This window comes from Ascaphus truei, chromosome 3, assembly GCF_040206685.1.
Source record: "Ascaphus truei isolate aAscTru1 chromosome 3, aAscTru1.hap1, whole genome shotgun sequence".
In the NCBI taxonomy this organism is placed as follows: domain Eukaryota; kingdom Metazoa; phylum Chordata; class Amphibia; order Anura; family Ascaphidae; genus Ascaphus; species Ascaphus truei.
In genome coordinates, this window is record NC_134485.1 from 109,032,520 (window position 1) to 109,054,864 (window position 22,345).

The window sequence follows — 22,345 nt, forward strand, 5'->3', positions numbered from 1 at the left end:
ATAACAGCGCGTGGGGCATTGTATAACAGCGCGTGGTAATATTATTATCCTATAACTCAGTTTGGCATTGTATAACAGCGCGTGGTAATATTATTATCCTATAACTCAGTTTGGCATTGTATAACAGCGTGTGGGACATTGTATAACAGCGCGTGGGACATTGTATAACAGCGCGTGGGACATTGTATAACAGCGCGTGGTAATATTATTATCATATAACTCAGTTTGGCATTGTATAACAGCGCGTGGTAATATTATTATTATCTATAACTCAGTTTGGCATTGTGTAACAGCGCGTGGTAATATTATTATCCTATAACACAGTTTGGCATTGTATAACAGCGCGTGGTAATATTATTATTATCTATAACTCAGTTTGGCATTGTATAACAGCGCATGGTAATATTATTATCCTATAACACAGTTTGGCATTGTATAACAGCGCGTGGTAATATTATTATCCTATAACACAGTTTGGCATTGTATAACAGCGCGTGGGACATTGTATAACAGCGCGTGGTAATATTATTATCATATAACTCAGTTTGGCATTGTATAACAGCGCGTGGTAATATTATTATCCTATAACACAGTTTGAAATTGTATAACAGCGTGTGGTAATATTATTATTATCTATAACTCAGTTTGGCATTGTATAACCGCTCGTGGTAATATTATTATCCTATAACTCAGTTTGAAATTGTATAACAGCGCGTGGTAATATTATTATCCTATAACTCAGTTTGAAATTGTATAACAGCGTGTGGTAATATTATTATTATCTATAACTCAGTTTGGCATTGTATAACCGCTCGTGGTAATATTATTATCCTATAACTCAGTTTGAAATTGTATAACAGCGCCTGGTAATATTATTATTATCTAAAACTCAGTTTGGCATTGTATAACAGCGCGTGGTAATATTATTATCTATAACTCAGTTTGGCATTGTATAACAGCGCGTGGTAATATTATTATCCTATAACTCAGTTTGGCATTGTATAACAGCGCGTGGTAATATTATTATCCTATAACTCAGTTTGGCATTGTATAACCGCTCGTGGTAATATTATTATCCTATAACTCAGTTTGGCATTGTATAACAGCGCGTGGTAATATTATTATCCTATAACTCAGTTTGAAATTGTATAACAGCGCGTGGTAATATTATTATCCTATAACACAGTTTGGCATTGTATAACAGCGCGTGGTAATATTATTATCCTATAACACAGTTTGGCATTGTATAACAGCGCGTGGTAATATTATTATCCTATAACTCAGTTTGAATTTGTATAACCGCTCGTGGTAATATTATTATCCTATAACACAGTTTGGCATTGTATAACAGCACGTGGTAATATTATTATCCTATAACTCAGTTTGGCATTGTATAACAGCGCGTGGTAATATTATTATCATATAACACAGTTTGGCATTGTATAACAGCGCGTGGTAATATTATTATCCTATAACACAGTTTGGCATTGTATAACCGCTCGTGGTAATATTATTATCCTATAACACAGTTTGGCATTGTATAACAGCGCGTGGTAATATTATTATCCTATAACTCAGTTTGGCATTGTATAACAGCACGTGGTAATATTATTATCCTATAACACAGTTTGGCATTGTATAACAGCGCGTGGTAATATTATTATCCTATAACACAGTTTGGCATTGTATAACAGCACGTGGTAATATTATTATCCTATAACACAGTTTGGCATTGTATAACAGCGCGTGGTAATATTATTATTATCTAAAACTCAGTTTGGCATTGTATAACAGCGCGTGGTAATATTATTATCCTATAACTCAGTTTGGCATTGTATAACAGCGCGTGGTAATATTATTATTATCTATAACTCAGTTTGGCATTGTATAACAGCGCGTGGTAATATTATTATTATCTATAACTCAGTTTGGCATTGTATAACAGCGCGTGGTAATATTATTATTATCTATAACTCAGTTTGGCATTGTATAACAGCGCGTGGTAATATTATTATTATCTATAACTCAGTTTGGCATTGTATAACAGCGCGTGGTAATATTATTATCCTATAACTCAGTTTGGCATTGTATAACAGCGCGTGGTAATATTATTATCCTATAACTCAGTTTGGCATTGTATAACAGCGCGTGGTAATATTATTATTATCTAAAACTCAGTTTGGCATTGTATAACAGCGCGTGGTAATATTATTATCCTATAACTCAGTTTGGCATTGTATAACAGCGCGTGGTAATATTATTATTATCTATAACTCAGTTTGGCATTGTATAACAGCGCGTGGTAATATTATTATTATCTATAACTCAGTTTGGCATTGTATAACAGCGCGTGGTAATATTATTATTATCTATAACTCAGTTTGGCATTGTATAACAGCGCGTGGTAATATTATTATTATCTATAACTCAGTTTGGCATTGTATAACAGCGCGTGGTAATATTATTATCCTATAACTCAGTTTGGCATTGTATAACAGCGCATGGTAATATTATTATCCTATAACTCAGTTTGGCATTGTATAACAGCGTGTGGGACATTGTATAACAGCGCGTGGTAATATTATTATCCTATAACAGTTTGGCATTGTATAACAGCGCGTGGGGCATTGTATAACAGCGCGTGGGGCATTGTATAACAGCGCGTGGGGCATTGTATAACAGCGCGTGGGGCATTGTATAACAGCGCGTGGGGCATTGTATAACAGCGCGTGGGGCATTGTATAACAGCGCGTGGGGCATTGTATAACAGCGCGTGGGGCATTGTATAACAGCGCGTGGTAATATTATTATCCTATAACAGTTTGGCATTGTATAACAGCGCGTGGGGCATTGTATAACAGCGCGTGGTAATATTATTATCCTATAACAGTTTGGCATTGTATAACAGCGCGTGGGGCATTGTATAACAGCGCGTGGGGCATTGTATAACAGCGCGTGGGGCATTGTATAACAGCGCGTGGGGCATTGTATAACAGCGCGTGGGGCATTGTATAACAGCGCGTGGGGCATTGTATAACAGCGCATGGTAATATTATTATCCTATAACTCAGTTTGGCATTGTATAACAGCGCGTGGTAATATTATTATCCTATAACTCAGTTTGGCATTGTATAACAGCGCGTGGTAATATTATTATCCTATAACTCAGTTTGGCATTGTATAACAGCGCGTGGTAATATTATTATTATCTAAAACTCAGTTTGGCATTGTATAACAGCGCGTGGTAATATTATTATTATCTATAACTCAGTTTGGCATTGTATAACAGCGCGTGGTAATATTATTATTATCTATAACTCAGTTTGGCATTGTATAACAGCGCGTGGTAATATTATTATTATCTATAACTCAGTTTGGCATTGTATAACAGCGCGTGGTAATATTATTATTATCTATAACTCAGTTTGGCATTGTATAACAGCGCGTGGTAATATTATTATCCTATAACTCAGTTTGGCATTGTATAACAGCGCATGGTAATATTATTATCCTATAACTCAGTTTGGCATTGTATAACAGCGTGTGGGACATTGTATAACAGCGCGTGGTAATATTATTATCCTATAACAGTTTGGCATTGTATAACAGCGCGTGGGGCATTGTATAACAGCGCGTGGGGCATTGTATAACAGCGCGTGGGGCATTGTATAACAGCGCGTGGGGCATTGTATAACAGCGCGTGGGGCATTGTATAACAGCGCGTGGGGCATTGTATAACAGCGCGTGGGGCATTGTATAACAGCGCGTGGGGCATTGTATAACAGCGCATGGTAATATTATTATCCTATAACTCAGTTTGGCATTGTATAACAGCGCGTGGTAATATTATTATCATATAACTCAGTTTGGCATTGTATAACAGCGCGTGGTAATATTATTATCCTATAACTCAGTTTGGCATTGTATAACAGCACGTGGTAATATTATTATCATATAACTCAGTTTGGCATTGTATAACAGCGCGTGGTAATATTATTATCCTATAACTCAGTTTGGCATTGTATAACAGCGCGTGGGACATTGTATAACAGCGCGTGGGACATTGTATAACAGCGCGTGGTAATATTATTATCCTATAACTCAGTTTGGCATTGTATAACAGCGCGTGGGACATTGTATAACAGCGCGTGGGACATTGTATAACAGCGCGTGGGACATTGTATAACAGCGCGTGGTAATATTATTATCATATAACTCAGTTTGGCATTGTATAACAGCGCGTGGTAATATTATTATTATCTATAACTCAGTTTGGCATTGTGTAACAGCGCGTGGTAATATTATTATCCTATAACACAGTTTGGCATTGTATAACAGCGCGTGGTAATATTATTATTATCTATAACTCAGTTTGGCATTGTATAACAGCGCGTGGTAATATTATTATCCTATAACACAGTTTGGCATTGTATAACAGCGCGTGGTAATATTATTATCCTATAACACAGTTTGGCATTGTATAACAGCGCGTGGGACATTGTATAACAGCGCGTGGTAATATTATTATCATATAACTCAGTTTGGCATTGTATAACAGCGCGTGGTAATATTATTATCCTATAACACAGTTTGAAATTGTATAACAGCGTGTGGTAATATTATTATTATCTATAACTCAGTTTGGCATTGTATAACCGCTCGTGGTAATATTATTATCCTATAACTCAGTTTGAAATTGTATAACAGCGCGTGGTAATATTATTATCCTATAACTCAGTTTGAAATTGTATAACAGCGTGTGGTAATATTATTATTATCTATAACTCAGTTTGGCATTGTATAACCGCTCGTGGTAATATTATTATCCTATAACTCAGTTTGAAATTGTATAACAGCGCGTGGTAATATTATTATTATCTAAAACTCAGTTTGGCATTGTATAACAGCGCGTGGTAATATTATTATCTATAACTCAGTTTGGCATTGTATAACAGCGCGTGGGACATTGTATAACAGCGCGTGGTAATATTATTATCATATAACACAGTTTGGCATTGTATAACAGCGCGTGGTAATATTATTATCCTATAACACAGTTTGGCATTGTATAACCGCTCGTGGTAATATTATTATCCTATAACACAGTTTGGCATTGTATAACAGCGCGTGGTAATATTATTATCCTATAACTCAGTTTGGCATTGTATAACAGCACGTGGTAATATTATTATCCTATAACACAGTTTGGCATTGTATAACAGCGCGTGGTAATATTATTATCCTATAACACAGTTTGGCATTGTATAACAGCACGTGGTAATATTATTATCCTATAACACAGTTTGGCATTGTATAACAGCGCGTGGTAATATTATTATTATCTAAAACTCAGTTTGGCATTGTATAACAGCGCGTGGTAATATTATTATCCTATAACTCAGTTTGGCATTGTATAACAGCGCGTGGTAATATTATTATTATCTATAACTCAGTTTGGCATTGTATAACAGCGCGTGGTAATATTATTATTATCTATAACTCAGTTTGGCATTGTATAACAGCGCGTGGTAATATTATTATTATCTATAACTCAGTTTGGCATTGTATAACAGCGCGTGGTAATATTATTATTATCTATAACTCAGTTTGGCATTGTATAACAGCGCGTGGTAATATTATTATCCTATAACTCAGTTTGGCATTGTATAACAGCGCGTGGTAATATTATTATCCTATAACTCAGTTTGGCATTGTATAACAGCGCGTGGTAATATTATTATTATCTAAAACTCAGTTTGGCATTGTATAACAGCGCGTGGTAATATTATTATCCTATAACTCAGTTTGGCATTGTATAACAGCGCGTGGTAATATTATTATTATCTATAACTCAGTTTGGCATTGTATAACAGCGCGTGGTAATATTATTATTATCTATAACTCAGTTTGGCATTGTATAACAGCGCGTGGTAATATTATTATTATCTATAACTCAGTTTGGCATTGTATAACAGCGCGTGGTAATATTATTATTATCTATAACTCAGTTTGGCATTGTATAACAGCGCGTGGTAATATTATTATCCTATAACTCAGTTTGGCATTGTATAACAGCGCATGGTAATATTATTATCCTATAACTCAGTTTGGCATTGTATAACAGCGTGTGGGACATTGTATAACAGCGCGTGGTAATATTATTATCCTATAACAGTTTGGCATTGTATAACAGCGCGTGGGGCATTGTATAACAGCGCGTGGGGCATTGTATAACAGCGCATGGGGCATTGTATAACAGCGCGTGGGGCATTGTATAACAGCGCGTGGGGCATTGTATAACAGCGCGTGGGGCATTGTATAACAGCGCGTGGGGCATTGTATAACAGCGCGTGGGGCATTGTATAACAGCGCGTGGTAATATTATTATCCTATAACAGTTTGGCATTGTATAACAGCGCGTGGGGCATTGTATAACAGCGCGTGGTAATATTATTATCCTATAACAGTTTGGCATTGTATAACAGCGCGTGGGGCATTGTATAACAGCGCGTGGGGCATTGTATAACAGCGCGTGGGGCATTGTATAACAGCGCGTGGGGCATTGTATAACAGCGCGTGGGGCATTGTATAACAGCGCGTGGGGCATTGTATAACAGCGCATGGTAATATTATTATCCTATAACTCAGTTTGGCATTGTATAACAGCGCGTGGTAATATTATTATCCTATAACTCAGTTTGGCATTGTATAACAGCGCGTGGTAATATTATTATCCTATAACTCAGTTTGGCATTGTATAACAGCGCGTGGTAATATTATTATTATCTAAAACTCAGTTTGGCATTGTATAACAGCGCGTGGTAATATTATTATCCTATAACTCAGTTTGGCATTGTATAACAGCGCGTGGTAATATTATTATTATCTATAACTCAGTTTGGCATTGTATAACAGCGCGTGGTAATATTATTATTATCTATAACTCAGTTTGGCATTGTATAACAGCGCGTGGTAATATTATTATTATCTATAACTCAGTTTGGCATTGTATAACCGCTCGTGGTAATATTATTATCCTATAACTCAGTTTGAAATTGTATAACAGCGCGTGGTAATATTATTATCCTATAACTCAGTTTGAAATTGTATAACAGCGTGTGGTAATATTATTATTATCTATAACTCAGTTTGGCATTGTATAACCGCTCGTGGTAATATTATTATCCTATAACTCAGTTTGAAATTGTATAACAGCGCGTGGTAATATTATTATTATCTAAAACTCAGTTTGGCATTGTATAACAGCGCGTGGTAATATTATTATCTATAACTCAGTTTGGCATTGTATAACAGCGCGTGGGACATTGTATAACAGCGCGTGGTAATATTATTATCATATAACACAGTTTGGCATTGTATAACAGCGCGTGGTAATATTATTATCCTATAACACAGTTTGGCATTGTATAACCGCTCGTGGTAATATTATTATCCTATAACACAGTTTGGCATTGTATAACAGCGCGTGGTAATATTATTATCCTATAACTCAGTTTGGCATTGTATAACAGCACGTGGTAATATTATTATCCTATAACACAGTTTGGCATTGTATAACAGCGCGTGGTAATATTATTATCCTATAACACAGTTTGGCATTGTATAACAGCACGTGGTAATATTATTATCCTATAACACAGTTTGGCATTGTATAACAGCGCGTGGTAATATTATTATTATCTAAAACTCAGTTTGGCATTGTATAACAGCGCGTGGTAATATTATTATCCTATAACTCAGTTTGGCATTGTATAACAGCGCGTGGTAATATTATTATTATCTATAACTCAGTTTGGCATTGTATAACAGCGCGTGGTAATATTATTATTATCTATAACTCAGTTTGGCATTGTATAACAGCGCGTGGTAATATTATTATTATCTATAACTCAGTTTGGCATTGTATAACAGCGCGTGGTAATATTATTATTATCTATAACTCAGTTTGGCATTGTATAACAGCGCGTGGTAATATTATTATCCTATAACTCAGTTTGGCATTGTATAACAGCGCGTGGTAATATTATTATCCTATAACTCAGTTTGGCATTGTATAACAGCGCGTGGTAATATTATTATTATCTAAAACTCAGTTTGGCATTGTATAACAGCGCGTGGTAATATTATTATCCTATAACTCAGTTTGGCATTGTATAACAGCGCGTGGTAATATTATTATTATCTATAACTCAGTTTGGCATTGTATAACAGCGCGTGGTAATATTATTATTATCTATAACTCAGTTTGGCATTGTATAACAGCGCGTGGTAATATTATTATTATCTATAACTCAGTTTGGCATTGTATAACAGCGCGTGGTAATATTATTATTATCTATAACTCAGTTTGGCATTGTATAACAGCGCGTGGTAATATTATTATCCTATAACTCAGTTTGGCATTGTATAACAGCGCATGGTAATATTATTATCCTATAACTCAGTTTGGCATTGTATAACAGCGTGTGGGACATTGTATAACAGCGCGTGGTAATATTATTATCCTATAACAGTTTGGCATTGTATAACAGCGCGTGGGGCATTGTATAACAGCGCGTGGGGCATTGTATAACAGCGCATGGGGCATTGTATAACAGCGCGTGGGGCATTGTATAACAGCGCGTGGGGCATTGTATAACAGCGCGTGGGGCATTGTATAACAGCGCGTGGGGCATTGTATAACAGCGCGTGGGGCATTGTATAACAGCGCGTGGTAATATTATTATCCTATAACAGTTTGGCATTGTATAACAGCGCGTGGGGCATTGTATAACAGCGCGTGGTAATATTATTATCCTATAACAGTTTGGCATTGTATAACAGCGCGTGGGGCATTGTATAACAGCGCGTGGGGCATTGTATAACAGCGCGTGGGGCATTGTATAACAGCGCGTGGGGCATTGTATAACAGCGCGTGGGGCATTGTATAACAGCGCGTGGGGCATTGTATAACAGCGCATGGTAATATTATTATCCTATAACTCAGTTTGGCATTGTATAACAGCGCGTGGTAATATTATTATCCTATAACTCAGTTTGGCATTGTATAACAGCGCGTGGTAATATTATTATCCTATAACTCAGTTTGGCATTGTATAACAGCGCGTGGTAATATTATTATTATCTAAAACTCAGTTTGGCATTGTATAACAGCGCGTGGTAATATTATTATCCTATAACTCAGTTTGGCATTGTATAACAGCGCGTGGTAATATTATTATTATCTATAACTCAGTTTGGCATTGTATAACAGCGCGTGGTAATATTATTATTATCTATAACTCAGTTTGGCATTGTATAACAGCGCGTGGTAATATTATTATTATCTATAACTCAGTTTGGCATTGTATAACAGCGCGTGGTAATATTATTATTATCTATAACTCAGTTTGGCATTGTATAACAGCGCGTGGTAATATTATTATCCTATAACTCAGTTTGGCATTGTATAACAGCGCATGGTAATATTATTATCCTATAACTCAGTTTGGCATTGTATAACAGCGTGTGGGACATTGTATAACAGCGCGTGGTAATATTATTATCCTATAACAGTTTGGCATTGTATAACAGCGCGTGGGGCATTGTATAACAGCGCGTGGGGCATTGTATAACAGCGCGTGGGGCATTGTATAACAGCGCGTGGGGCATTGTATAACAGCGCGTGGGGCATTGTATAACAGCGCGTGGGGCATTGTATAACAGCGCGTGGGGCATTGTATAACAGCGCGTGGTAATATTATTATCCTATAACAGTTTGGCATTGTATAACAGCGCGTGGGGCATTGTATAACAGCGCGTGGTAATATTATTATCCTATAACAGTTTGGCATTGTATAACAGCGCGTGGGGCATTGTATAACAGCGCGTGGGGCATTGTATAACAGCGCGTGGGGCATTGTATAACAGCGCGTGGGGCATTGTATAACAGCGCATGGTAATATTATTATCCTATAACTCAGTTTGGCATTGTATAACAGCGCGTGGTAATATTATTATCATATAACTCAGTTTGGCATTGTATAACAGCGCGTGGTAATATTATTATCCTATAACTCAGTTTGGCATTGTATAACAGCACGTGGTAATATTATTATCATATAACTCAGTTTGGCATTGTATAACAGCGCGTGGTAATATTATTATCCTATAACTCAGTTTGGCATTGTATAACAGCGCGTGGGACATTGTATAACAGCGCGTGGGACATTGTATAACAGCGCGTGGTAATATTATTATCCTATAACTCAGTTTGGCATTGTATAACAGCGCGTGGGACATTGTATAACAGCGCGTGGGACATTGTATAACAGCGCGTGGGACATTGTATAACAGCGCGTGGTAATATTATTATCATATAACTCAGTTTGGCATTGTATAACAGCGCGTGGTAATATTATTATTATCTATAACTCAGTTTGGCATTGTGTAACAGCGCGTGGTAATATTATTATCCTATAACACAGTTTGGCATTGTATAACAGCGCGTGGTAATATTATTATTATCTATAACTCAGTTTGGCATTGTATAACAGCGCGTGGTAATATTATTATCCTATAACACAGTTTGGCATTGTATAACAGCGCGTGGTAATATTATTATCCTATAACACAGTTTGGCATTGTATAACAGCGCGTGGGACATTGTATAACAGCGCGTGGTAATATTATTATCATATAACTCAGTTTGGCATTGTATAACAGCGCGTGGTAATATTATTATCCTATAACACAGTTTGAAATTGTATAACAGCGTGTGGTAATATTATTATTATCTATAACTCAGTTTGGCATTGTATAACCGCTCGTGGTAATATTATTATCCTATAACTCAGTTTGAAATTGTATAACAGCGCGTGGTAATATTATTATCCTATAACTCAGTTTGAAATTGTATAACAGCGTGTGGTAATATTATTATTATCTATAACTCAGTTTGGCATTGTATAACCGCTCGTGGTAATATTATTATCCTATAACTCAGTTTGAAATTGTATAACAGCGCGTGGTAATATTATTATTATCTAAAACTCAGTTTGGCATTGTATAACAGCGCGTGGTAATATTATTATCTATAACTCAGTTTGGCATTGTATAACAGCGCGTGGGACATTGTATAACAGCGCGTGGTAATATTATTATCATATAACTCAGTTTGGCATTGTATAACAGCGCGTGGTAATATTATTATTATCTATAACTCAGTTTGGCATTGTGTAACAGCGCGTGGTAATATTATTATCCTATAACACAGTTTGGCATTGTATAACAGCGCGTGGTAATATTATTATTATCTATAACTCAGTTTGGCATTGTATAACAGCGCGTGGTAATATTATTATCCTATAACACAGTTTGGCATTGTATAACAGCGCGTGGTAATATTATTATCCTATAACACAGTTTGGCATTGTATAACAGCGCGTGGGACATTGTATAACAGCGCGTGGTAATATTATTATCATATAACTCAGTTTGGCATTGTATAACAGCGCGTGGTAATATTATTATCCAATAACACAGTTTGAAATTGTATAACAGCGTGTGGTAATATTATTATTATCTATAACTCAGTTTGGCATTGTATAACCGCTCGTGGTAATATTATTATCCTATAACTCAGTTTGAAATTGTATAACAGCGCGTGGTAATATTATTATCCTATAACTCAGTTTGAAATTGTATAACAGCGTGTGGTAATATTATTATTATCTATAACTCAGTTTGGCATTGTATAACCGCTCGTGGTAATATTATTATCCTATAACTCAGTTTGAAATTGTATAACAGCGCGTGGTAATATTATTATTATCTAAAACTCAGTTTGGCATTGTATAACAGCGCGTGGTAATATTATTATCCTATAACAGTTTGGCATTGTATAACAGTGCGTGGTAATATTATTATCCTATAACTCAGTTTGGCATTGTATAACAGCGCGTGGGACATTGTATAACAGCGCGTGGTAATATTATTATCCTATAACAGTTTGGCATTGTATAACAGTGCGTGGTAATATTATTATCCTATAACAGTTTGGCATTGTATAACAGCGCGTGGGGCATTGTATAACAGCGCGTGGGGCATTGTATAACAGCGCGTGGGGCATTGTATAACAGCGCGTGGGGCATTGTATAACAGCGCGTGGGGCATTGTATAACAGCGCGTGGGGCATTGTATAACAGCGCGTGGGGCATTGTATAACAGCGCGTGGGGCATTGTATAACAGCGCGTGGTAATATTATTATCCTATAACTCAGTTTGGCATTGTATAACAGCGCGTGGTAATATTATTATCCTATAACTCAGTTTGGCATTGTATAACAGCGTGTGGGACATTGTATAACAGCGCGTGGGGCATTGTATAACAGCGCGTGGTAATATTATTATCCTATAACTCAGTTTGGCATTGTATAACAGCGCGTGGTAATATTATTATCCTATAACTCAGTTTGGCATTGTATAACAGCGTGTGGGACATTGTATAACAGCGCGTGGGACATTGTATAACAGCGCGTGGGACATTGTATAACAGCGCGTGGTAATATTATTATCATATAACTCAGTTTGGCATTGTATAACAGCGCGTGGTAATATTATTATTATCTATAACTCAGTTTGGCATTGTGTAACAGCGCGTGGTAATATTATTATCCTATAACACAGTTTGGCATTGTATAACAGCGCGTGGTAATATTATTATTATCTATAACTCAGTTTGGCATTGTATAACAGCGCATGGTAATATTATTATCCTATAACACAGTTTGGCATTGTATAACAGCGCGTGGTAATATTATTATCCTATAACACAGTTTGGCATTGTATAACAGCGCGTGGGACATTGTATAACAGCGCGTGGTAATATTATTATCATATAACTCAGTTTGGCATTGTATAACAGCGCGTGGTAATATTATTATCCTATAACACAGTTTGAAATTGTATAACAGCGTGTGGTAATATTATTATTATCTATAACTCAGTTTGGCATTGTATAACCGCTCGTGGTAATATTATTATCCTATAACTCAGTTTGAAATTGTATAACAGCGCGTGGTAATATTATTATCCTATAACTCAGTTTGAAATTGTATAACAGCGTGTGGTAATATTATTATTATCTATAACTCAGTTTGGCATTGTATAACCGCTCGTGGTAATATTATTATCCTATAACTCAGTTTGAAATTGTATAACAGCGCCTGGTAATATTATTATTATCTAAAACTCAGTTTGGCATTGTATAACAGCGCGTGGTAATATTATTATCTATAACTCAGTTTGGCATTGTATAACAGCGCGTGGTAATATTATTATCCTATAACTCAGTTTGGCATTGTATAACAGCGCGTGGTAATATTATTATCCTATAACTCAGTTTGGCATTGTATAACAGCGTGTGGGACATTGTATAACAGCGCGTGGGGCATTGTATAACAGCGCGTGGTAATATTATTATCCTATAACTCAGTTTGGCATTGTATAACAGCGCGTGGTAATATTATTATCCTATAACTCAGTTTGGCATTGTATAACAGCGTGTGGGACATTGTATAACAGCGCGTGGGACATTGTATAACAGCGCGTGGGACATTGTATAACAGCGCGTGGTAATATTATTATCATATAACTCAGTTTGGCATTGTATAACAGCGCGTGGTAATATTATTATTATCTATAACTCAGTTTGGCATTGTGTAACAGCGCGTGGTAATATTATTATCCTATAACACAGTTTGGCATTGTATAACAGCGCGTGGTAATATTATTATTATCTATAACTCAGTTTGGCATTGTATAACAGCGCATGGTAATATTATTATCCTATAACACAGTTTGGCATTGTATAACAGCGCGTGGTAATATTATTATCCTATAACACAGTTTGGCATTGTATAACAGCGCGTGGGACATTGTATAACAGCGCGTGGTAATATTATTATCATATAACTCAGTTTGGCATTGTATAACAGCGCGTGGGACATTGTATAACAGCGCGTGGTAATATTATTATCCTATAACACAGTTTGGCATTGTATAACAGCGCGTGGTAATATTATTATTATCTATAACTCAGTTTGGCATTGTATAACAGCGCATGGTAATATTATTATCCTATAACACAGTTTGGCATTGTATAACAGCGCGTGGTAATATTATTATCCTATAACACAGTTTGGCATTGTATAACAGCGCGTGGGACATTGTATAACAGCGCGTGGTAATATTATTATCATATAACTCAGTTTGGCATTGTATAACAGCGCGTGGTAATATTATTATCCTATAACACAGTTTGAAATTGTATAACAGCGTGTGGTAATATTATTATTATCTATAACTCAGTTTGGCATTGTATAACCGCTCGTGGTAATATTATTATCCTATAACTCAGTTTGAAATTGTATAACAGCGCGTGGTAATATTATTATCCTATAACTCAGTTTGAAATTGTATAACAGCGTGTGGTAATATTATTATTATCTATAACTCAGTTTGGCATTGTATAACCGCTCGTGGTAATATTATTATCCTATAACTCAGTTTGAAATTGTATAACAGCGCCTGGTAATATTATTATTATCTAAAACTCAGTTTGGCATTGTATAACAGCGCGTGGTAATATTATTATCTATAACTCAGTTTGGCATTGTATAACAGCGCGTGGTAATATTATTATCCTATAACTCAGTTTGGCATTGTATAACAGCGCGTGGTAATATTATTATCCTATAACTCAGTTTGGCATTGTATAACCGCTCGTGGTAATATTATTATCCTATAACTCAGTTTGGCATTGTATAACAGCGCGTGGTAATATTATTATCCTATAACTCAGTTTGAAATTGTATAACAGCGCGTGGTAATATTATTATCCTATAACACAGTTTGGCATTGTATAACAGCGCGTGGTAATATTATTATCCTATAACACAGTTTGGCATTGTATAACAGCGCGTGGTAATATTATTATCCTATAACTCAGTTTGAAATTGTATAACCGCTCGTGGTAATATTATTATCCTATAACACAGTTTGGCATTGTATAACAGCACGTGGTAATATTATTATCCTATAACTCAGTTTGGCATTGTATAACAGCGCGTGGTAATATTATTATCATATAACACAGTTTGGCATTGTATAACAGCGCGTGGTAATATTATTATCCTATAACACAGTTTGGCATTGTATAACCGCTCGTGGTAATATTATTATCCTATAACACAGTTTGGCATTGTATAACAGCGCGTGGTAATATTATTATCCTATAACTCAGTTTGGCATTGTATAACAGCACGTGGTAATATTATTATCCTATAACACAGTTTGGCATTGTATAACAGCGCGTGGTAATATTATTATCCTATAACACAGTTTGGCATTGTATAACAGCACGTGGTAATATTATTATCCTATAACACAGTTTGGCATTGTATAACAGCGCGTGGTAATATTATTATTATCTAAAACTCAGTTTGGCATTGTATAACAGCGCGTGGTAATATTATTATCCTATAACTCAGTTTGGCATTGTATAACAGCGCGTGGTAATATTATTATTATCTATAACTCAGTTTGGCATTGTATAACAGCGCGTGGTAATATTATTATTATCTATAACTCAGTTTGGCATTGTATAACAGCGCGTGGTAATATTATTATTATCTATAACTCAGTTTGGCATTGTATAACAGCGCGTGGTAATATTATTATTATCTATAACTCAGTTTGGCATTGTATAACAGCGCGTGGTAATATTATTATCCTATAACTCAGTTTGGCATTGTATAACAGCGCGTGGTAATATTATTATCCTATAACTCAGTTTGGCATTGTATAACAGCGCGTGGTAATATTATTATTATCTAAAACTCAGTTTGGCATTGTATAACAGCGCGTGGTAATATTATTATCCTATAACTCAGTTTGGCATTGTATAACAGCGCGTGGTAATATTATTATTATCTATAACTCAGTTTGGCATTGTATAACAGCGCGTGGTAATATTATTATTATCTATAACTCAGTTTGGCATTGTATAACAGCGCGTGGTAATATTATTATTATCTATAACTCAGTTTGGCATTGTATAACAGCGCGTGGTAATATTATTATTATCTATAACTCAGTTTGGCATTGTATAACAGCGCGTGGTAATATTATTATCCTATAACTCAGTTTGGCATTGTATAACAGCGCATGGTAATATTATTATCCTATAACTCAGTTTGGCATTGTATAACAGCGTGTGGGACATTGTATAACAGCGCGTGGTAATATTATTATCCTATAACAGTTTGGCATTGTATAACAGCGCGTGGGGCATTGTATAACAGCGCGTGGGGCATTGTATAACAGCGCGTGGGGCATTGTATAACAGCGCGTGGGGCATTGTATAACAGCGCGTGGGGCATTGTATAACAGCGCGTGGGGCATTGTATAACAGCGCGTGGGGCATTGTATAACAGCGCGTGGTAATATTATTATCCTATAACAGTTTGGCATTGTATAACAGCGCGTGGGGCATTGTATAACAGCGCGTGGTAATATTATTATCCTATAACAGTTTGGCATTGTATAACAGCGCGTGGGGCATTGTATAACAGCGCGTGGGGCATTGTATAACAGCGCGTGGGGCATTGTATAACAGCGCGTGGGGCATTGTATAACAGCGCGTGGGGCATTGTATAACAGCGCATGGTAATATTATTATCCTATAACTCAGTTTGGCATTGTATAACAGCGCGTGGTAATATTATTATCCTATAACTCAGTTTGGCATTGTATAACAGCGCGTGGTAATATTATTATCCTATAACTCAGTTTGGCATTGTATAACAGCGCGTGGTAATATTATTATTATCTAAAACTCAGTTTGGCATTGTATAACAGCGCGTGGTAATATTATTATCCTATAACTCAGTTTGGCATTGTATAACAGCGCGTGGTAATATTATTATTATCTATAACTCAGTTTGGCATTGTATAACAGCGCGTGGTAATATTATTATTATCTATAACTCAGTTTGGCATTGTATAACAGCGCGTGGTAATATTATTATTATCTATAACTCAGTTTGGCATTGTATAACAGCGCGTGGTAATATTATTATTATCTATAACTCAGTTTGGCATTGTATAACAGCGCGTGGTAATATTATTATCCTATAACTCAGTTTGGCATTGTATAACAGCGCATGGTAATATTATTATCCTATAACTCAGTTTGGCATTGTATAACAGCGTGTGGGACATTGTATAACAGCGCGTGGTAATATTATTATCCTATAACAGTTTGGCATTGTATAACAGCGCGTGGGGCATTGTATAACAGCGCGTGGGGCATTGTATAACAGCGCGTGGGGCATTGTATAACAGCGCGTGGGGCATTGTATAACAGCGCGTGGGGCATTGTATAACAGCGCGTGGTAATATTATTATCCTATAACAGTTTGGCATTGTATAACAGCGCGTGGGGCATTGTATAACAGCGCGTGGTAATATTATTATCCTATAACAGTTTGGCATTGTATAACAGCGCGTGGGGCATTGTATAACAGCGCGTGGGGCATTGTATAACAGCGCGTGGGGCATTGTATAACAGCGCGTGGGGCATTGTATAACAGCGCGTGGGGCATTGTATAACAGCGCGTGGGGCATTGTATAACAGCGCATGGTAATATTATTATCCTATAACTCAGTTTGGCATTGTATAACAGCGCGTGGTAATATTATTATCATATAACTCAGTTTGGCATTGTATAACAGCGCGTGGTAATATTATTATCCTATAACTCAGTTTGGCATTGTATAACAGCACGTGGTAATATTATTATCATATAACTCAGTTTGGCATTGTATAACAGCGCGTGGTAATATTATTATCCTATAACTCAGTTTGGCATTGTATAACAGCGCGTGGGACATTGTATAACAGCGCGTGGGACATTGTATAACAGCGCGTGGGACATTGTATAACAGCGCGTGGTAATATTATTATCATATAACTCAGTTTGGCATTGTATAACAGCGCGTGGTAATATTATTATTATCTATAACTCAGTTTGGCATTGTGTAACAGCGCGTGGTAATATTATTATCCTATAACACAGTTTGGCATTGTATAACAGCGCGTGGTAATATTATTATTATCTATAACTCAGTTTGGCATTGTATAACAGCGCGTGGTAATATTATTATCCTATAACACAGTTTGGCATTGTATAACAGCGCGTGGTAATATTATTATCCTATAACACAGTTTGGCATTGTATAACAGCGCGTGGGACATTGTATAACAGCGCGTGGTAATATTATTATCATATAACTCAGTTTGGCATTGTATAACAGCGCGTGGTAATATTATTATCCTATAACACAGTTTGAAATTGTATAACAGCGTGTGGTAATATTATTATTATCTATAACTCAGTTTGGCATTGTATAACCGCTCGTGGTAATATTATTATCCTATAACTCAGTTTGAAATTGTATAACAGCGCGTGGTAATATTATTATCCTATAACTCAGTTTGAAATTGTATAACAGCGTGTGGTAATATTATTATTATCTATAACTCAGTTTGGCATTGTATAACCGCTCGTGGTAATATTATTATCCTATAACTCAGTTTGAAATTGTATAACAGCGCGTGGTAATATTATTATTATCTAAAACTCAGTTTGGCATTGTATAACAGCGCGTGGTAATATTATTATCTATAACTCAGTTTGGCATTGTATAACAGCGCGTGGGACATTGTATAACAGCGCGTGGTAATATTATTATCATATAACTCAGTTTGGCATTGTATAACAGCGCGTGGTAATATTATTATTATCTATAACTCAGTTTGGCATTGTGTAACAGCGCGTGGTAATATTATTATCCTATAACACAGTTTGGCATTGTATAACAGCGCGTGGTAATATTATTATTATCTATAACTCAGTTTGGCATTGTATAACAGCGCGTGGTAATATTATTATCCTATAACACAGTTTGGCATTGTATAACAGCGCGTGGTAATATTATTATCCTATAACACAGTTTGGCATTGTATAACAGCGCGTGGGACATTGTATAACAGCGCGTGGTAATATTATTATCATATAACTCAGTTTGGCATTGTATAACAGCGCGTGGTAATATTATTATCCAATAACACAGTTTGAAATTGTATAACAGCGTGTGGTAATATTATTATTATCTATAACTCAGTTTGGCATTGTATAACCGCTCGTGGTAATATTATTATCCTATAACTCAGTTTGAAATTGTATAACAGCGCGTGGTAATATTATTATCCTATAACTCAGTTTGAAATTGTATAACAGCGTGTGGTAATATTATTATTATCTATAACTCAGTTTGGCATTGTATAACCGCTCGTGGTAATATTATTATCCTATAACTCAGTTTGAAATTGTATAACAGCGCGTGGTAATATTATTATTATCTAAAACTCAGTTTGGCATTGTATAACAGCGCGTGGTAATATTATTATCTATAACTCAGTTTGGCATTGTATAACAGCGCGTGGTAATATTATTATCCTATAACTCAGTTTGGCATTGTATAACAGCGCGTGGTAATATTATTATCCTATAACTCAGTTTGGCATTGTATAACAGCGTGTGGGACATTGTATAACAGCGCGTGGTAATATTATTATCCTATAACAGTTTGGCATTGTATAACAGTGCGTGGTAATATTATTATCCTATAACTCAGTTTGGCATTGTATAACAGCGCGTGGGACATTGTATAACAGCGCGTGGTAATATTATTATCCTATAACAGTTTATCATTGTATAACAGTGCGTGGTAATATTATTATCCTATAACAGTTTGGCATTGTATAACAGCGCGTGGGGCATTGTATAACAGCGCGTGGGGCATTGTATAACAGCGCGTGGGGCATTGTATAACAGCGCGTGGGGCATTGTATAACAGCGCGTGGGGCATTGTATAACAGCGCGTGGGGCATTGTATAACAGCGCGTGGGGCATTGTATAACAGCGCGTGGGGCATTGTATAACAGCGCGTGGTAATATTATTATCCTATAACTCAGTTTGGCATTGTATAACAGCGCGTGGTAATATTATTATCCTATAACTCAGTTTGGCATTGTATAACAGCGTGTGGGACATTGTATAACAGCGCGTGGGGCATTGTATAACAGCGCGTGGTAATATTATTATCCTATAACTCAGTTTGGCATTGTATAACAGCGCGTGGTAATATTATTATCCTATAACTCAGTTTGGCATTGTATAACAGCGTGTGGGACATTGTATAACAGCGCGTGGGACATTGTATAACAGCGCGTGGGACATTGTATAACAGCGCGTGGTAATATTATTATCATATAACTCAGTTTGGCATTGTATAACAGCGCGTGGTAATATTATTATTATCTATAACTCAGTTTGGCATTGTGTAACAGCGCGTGGTAATATTATTATCCTATAACACAGTTTGGCATTGTATAACAGCGCGTGGTAATATTATTATTATCTATAACTCAGTTTGGCATTGTATAACAGCGCATGGTAATATTATTATCCTATAACACAGTTTGGCATTGTATAACAGCGCGTGGTAATATTATTATCCTATAACACAGTTTGGCATTGTATAACAGCGCGTGGGACATTGTATAACAGCGCGTGGTAATATTATTATCATATAACTCAGTTTGGCATTGTATAACAGCGCGTGGTAATATTATTATCCTATAACACAGTTTGAAATTGTATAACAGCGTGTGGTAATATTATTATTATCTATAACTCAGTTTGGCATTGTATAACCGCTCGTGGTAATATTATTATCCTATAACTCAGTTTGAAATTGTATAACAGCGCGTGGTAATATTATTATCCTATAACTCAGTTTGAAATTGTATAACAGCGTGTGGTAATATTATTATTATCTATAACTCAGTTTGGCATTGTATAACCGCTCGTGGTAATATTATTATCCTATAACTCAGTTTGAAATTGTATAACAGCGCCTGGTAATATTATTATTATCTAAAACTCAGTTTGGCATTGTATAACAGCGCGTGGTAATATTATTATCTATAACTCAGTTTGGCATTGTATAACAGCGCGTGGTAATATTATTATCCTATAACTCAGTTTGGCATTGTATAACAGCGCGTGGTAATATTATTATCCTATAACTCAGTTTGGCATTGTATAACAGCGTGTGGGACATTGTATAACAGCGCGTGGGGCATTGTATAACAGCGCGTGGTAATATTATTATCCTATAACTCAGTTTGGCATTGTATAACAGCGCGTGGTAATATTATTATCCTATAACTCAGTTTGGCATTGTATAACAGCGTGTGGGACATTGTATAACAGCGCGTGGGACATTGTATAACAGCGCGTGGGACATTGTATAACAGCGCGTGGTAATATTATTATCATATAACTCAGTTTGGCATTGTATAACAGCGCGTGGTAATATTATTATTATCTATAACTCAGTTTGGCATTGTGTAACAGCGCGTGGTAATATTATTATCCTATAACACAGTTTGGCATTGTATAACAGCGCGTGGTAATATTATTATTATCTATAACTCAGTTTGGCATTGTATAACAGCGCATGGTAATATTATTATCCTATAACACAGTTTGGCATTGTATAACAGCGCGTGGTAATATTATTATCCTATAACACAGTTTGGCATTGTATAACAGCGCGTGGGACATTGTATAACAGCGCGTGGTAATATTATTATCATATAACTCAGTTTGGCATTGTATAACAGCGCGTGGTAATATTATTATCCTATAACACAGTTTGAAATTGTATAACAGCGTGTGGTAATATTATTATTATCTATAACTCAGTTTGGCATTGTATAACCGCTCGTGGTAATATTATTATCCTATAACTCAGTTTGAAATTGTATAACAGCGCGTGGTAATATTATTATCCTATAACTCAGTTTGAAATTGTATAACAGCGTGTGGTAATATTATTATTATCTATAACTCAGTTTGGCATTGTATAACCGCTCGTGGTAATATTATTATCCTATAACTCAGTTTGAAATTGTATAACAGCGCCTGGTAATATTATTATTATCTAAAACTCAGTTTGGCATTGTATAACAGCGCGTGGGACATTGTATAACAGCGCGTGGTAATATTATTATCTATAACTCAGTTTGGCATTGTATAACAGCGCGTGGTAATATTATTATCCTATAACTCAGTTTGGCATTGTATAACAGCGCGTGGTAATATTATTATCCTATAACTCAGTTTGGCATTGTATAACAGCGTGTGGGAC

At 36.0% G+C, this 22,345-nt stretch overlaps 1 protein-coding gene across 1 annotated transcript in view; it reads left to right on the forward strand.

The window, feature by feature from the left end:
• RILP (Rab interacting lysosomal protein) overlaps nt 1-22,345 on the forward strand; it is a 113,946-nt gene that overhangs the window by 26,863 nt on the left and 64,738 nt on the right. The window lies entirely within an intron of this gene.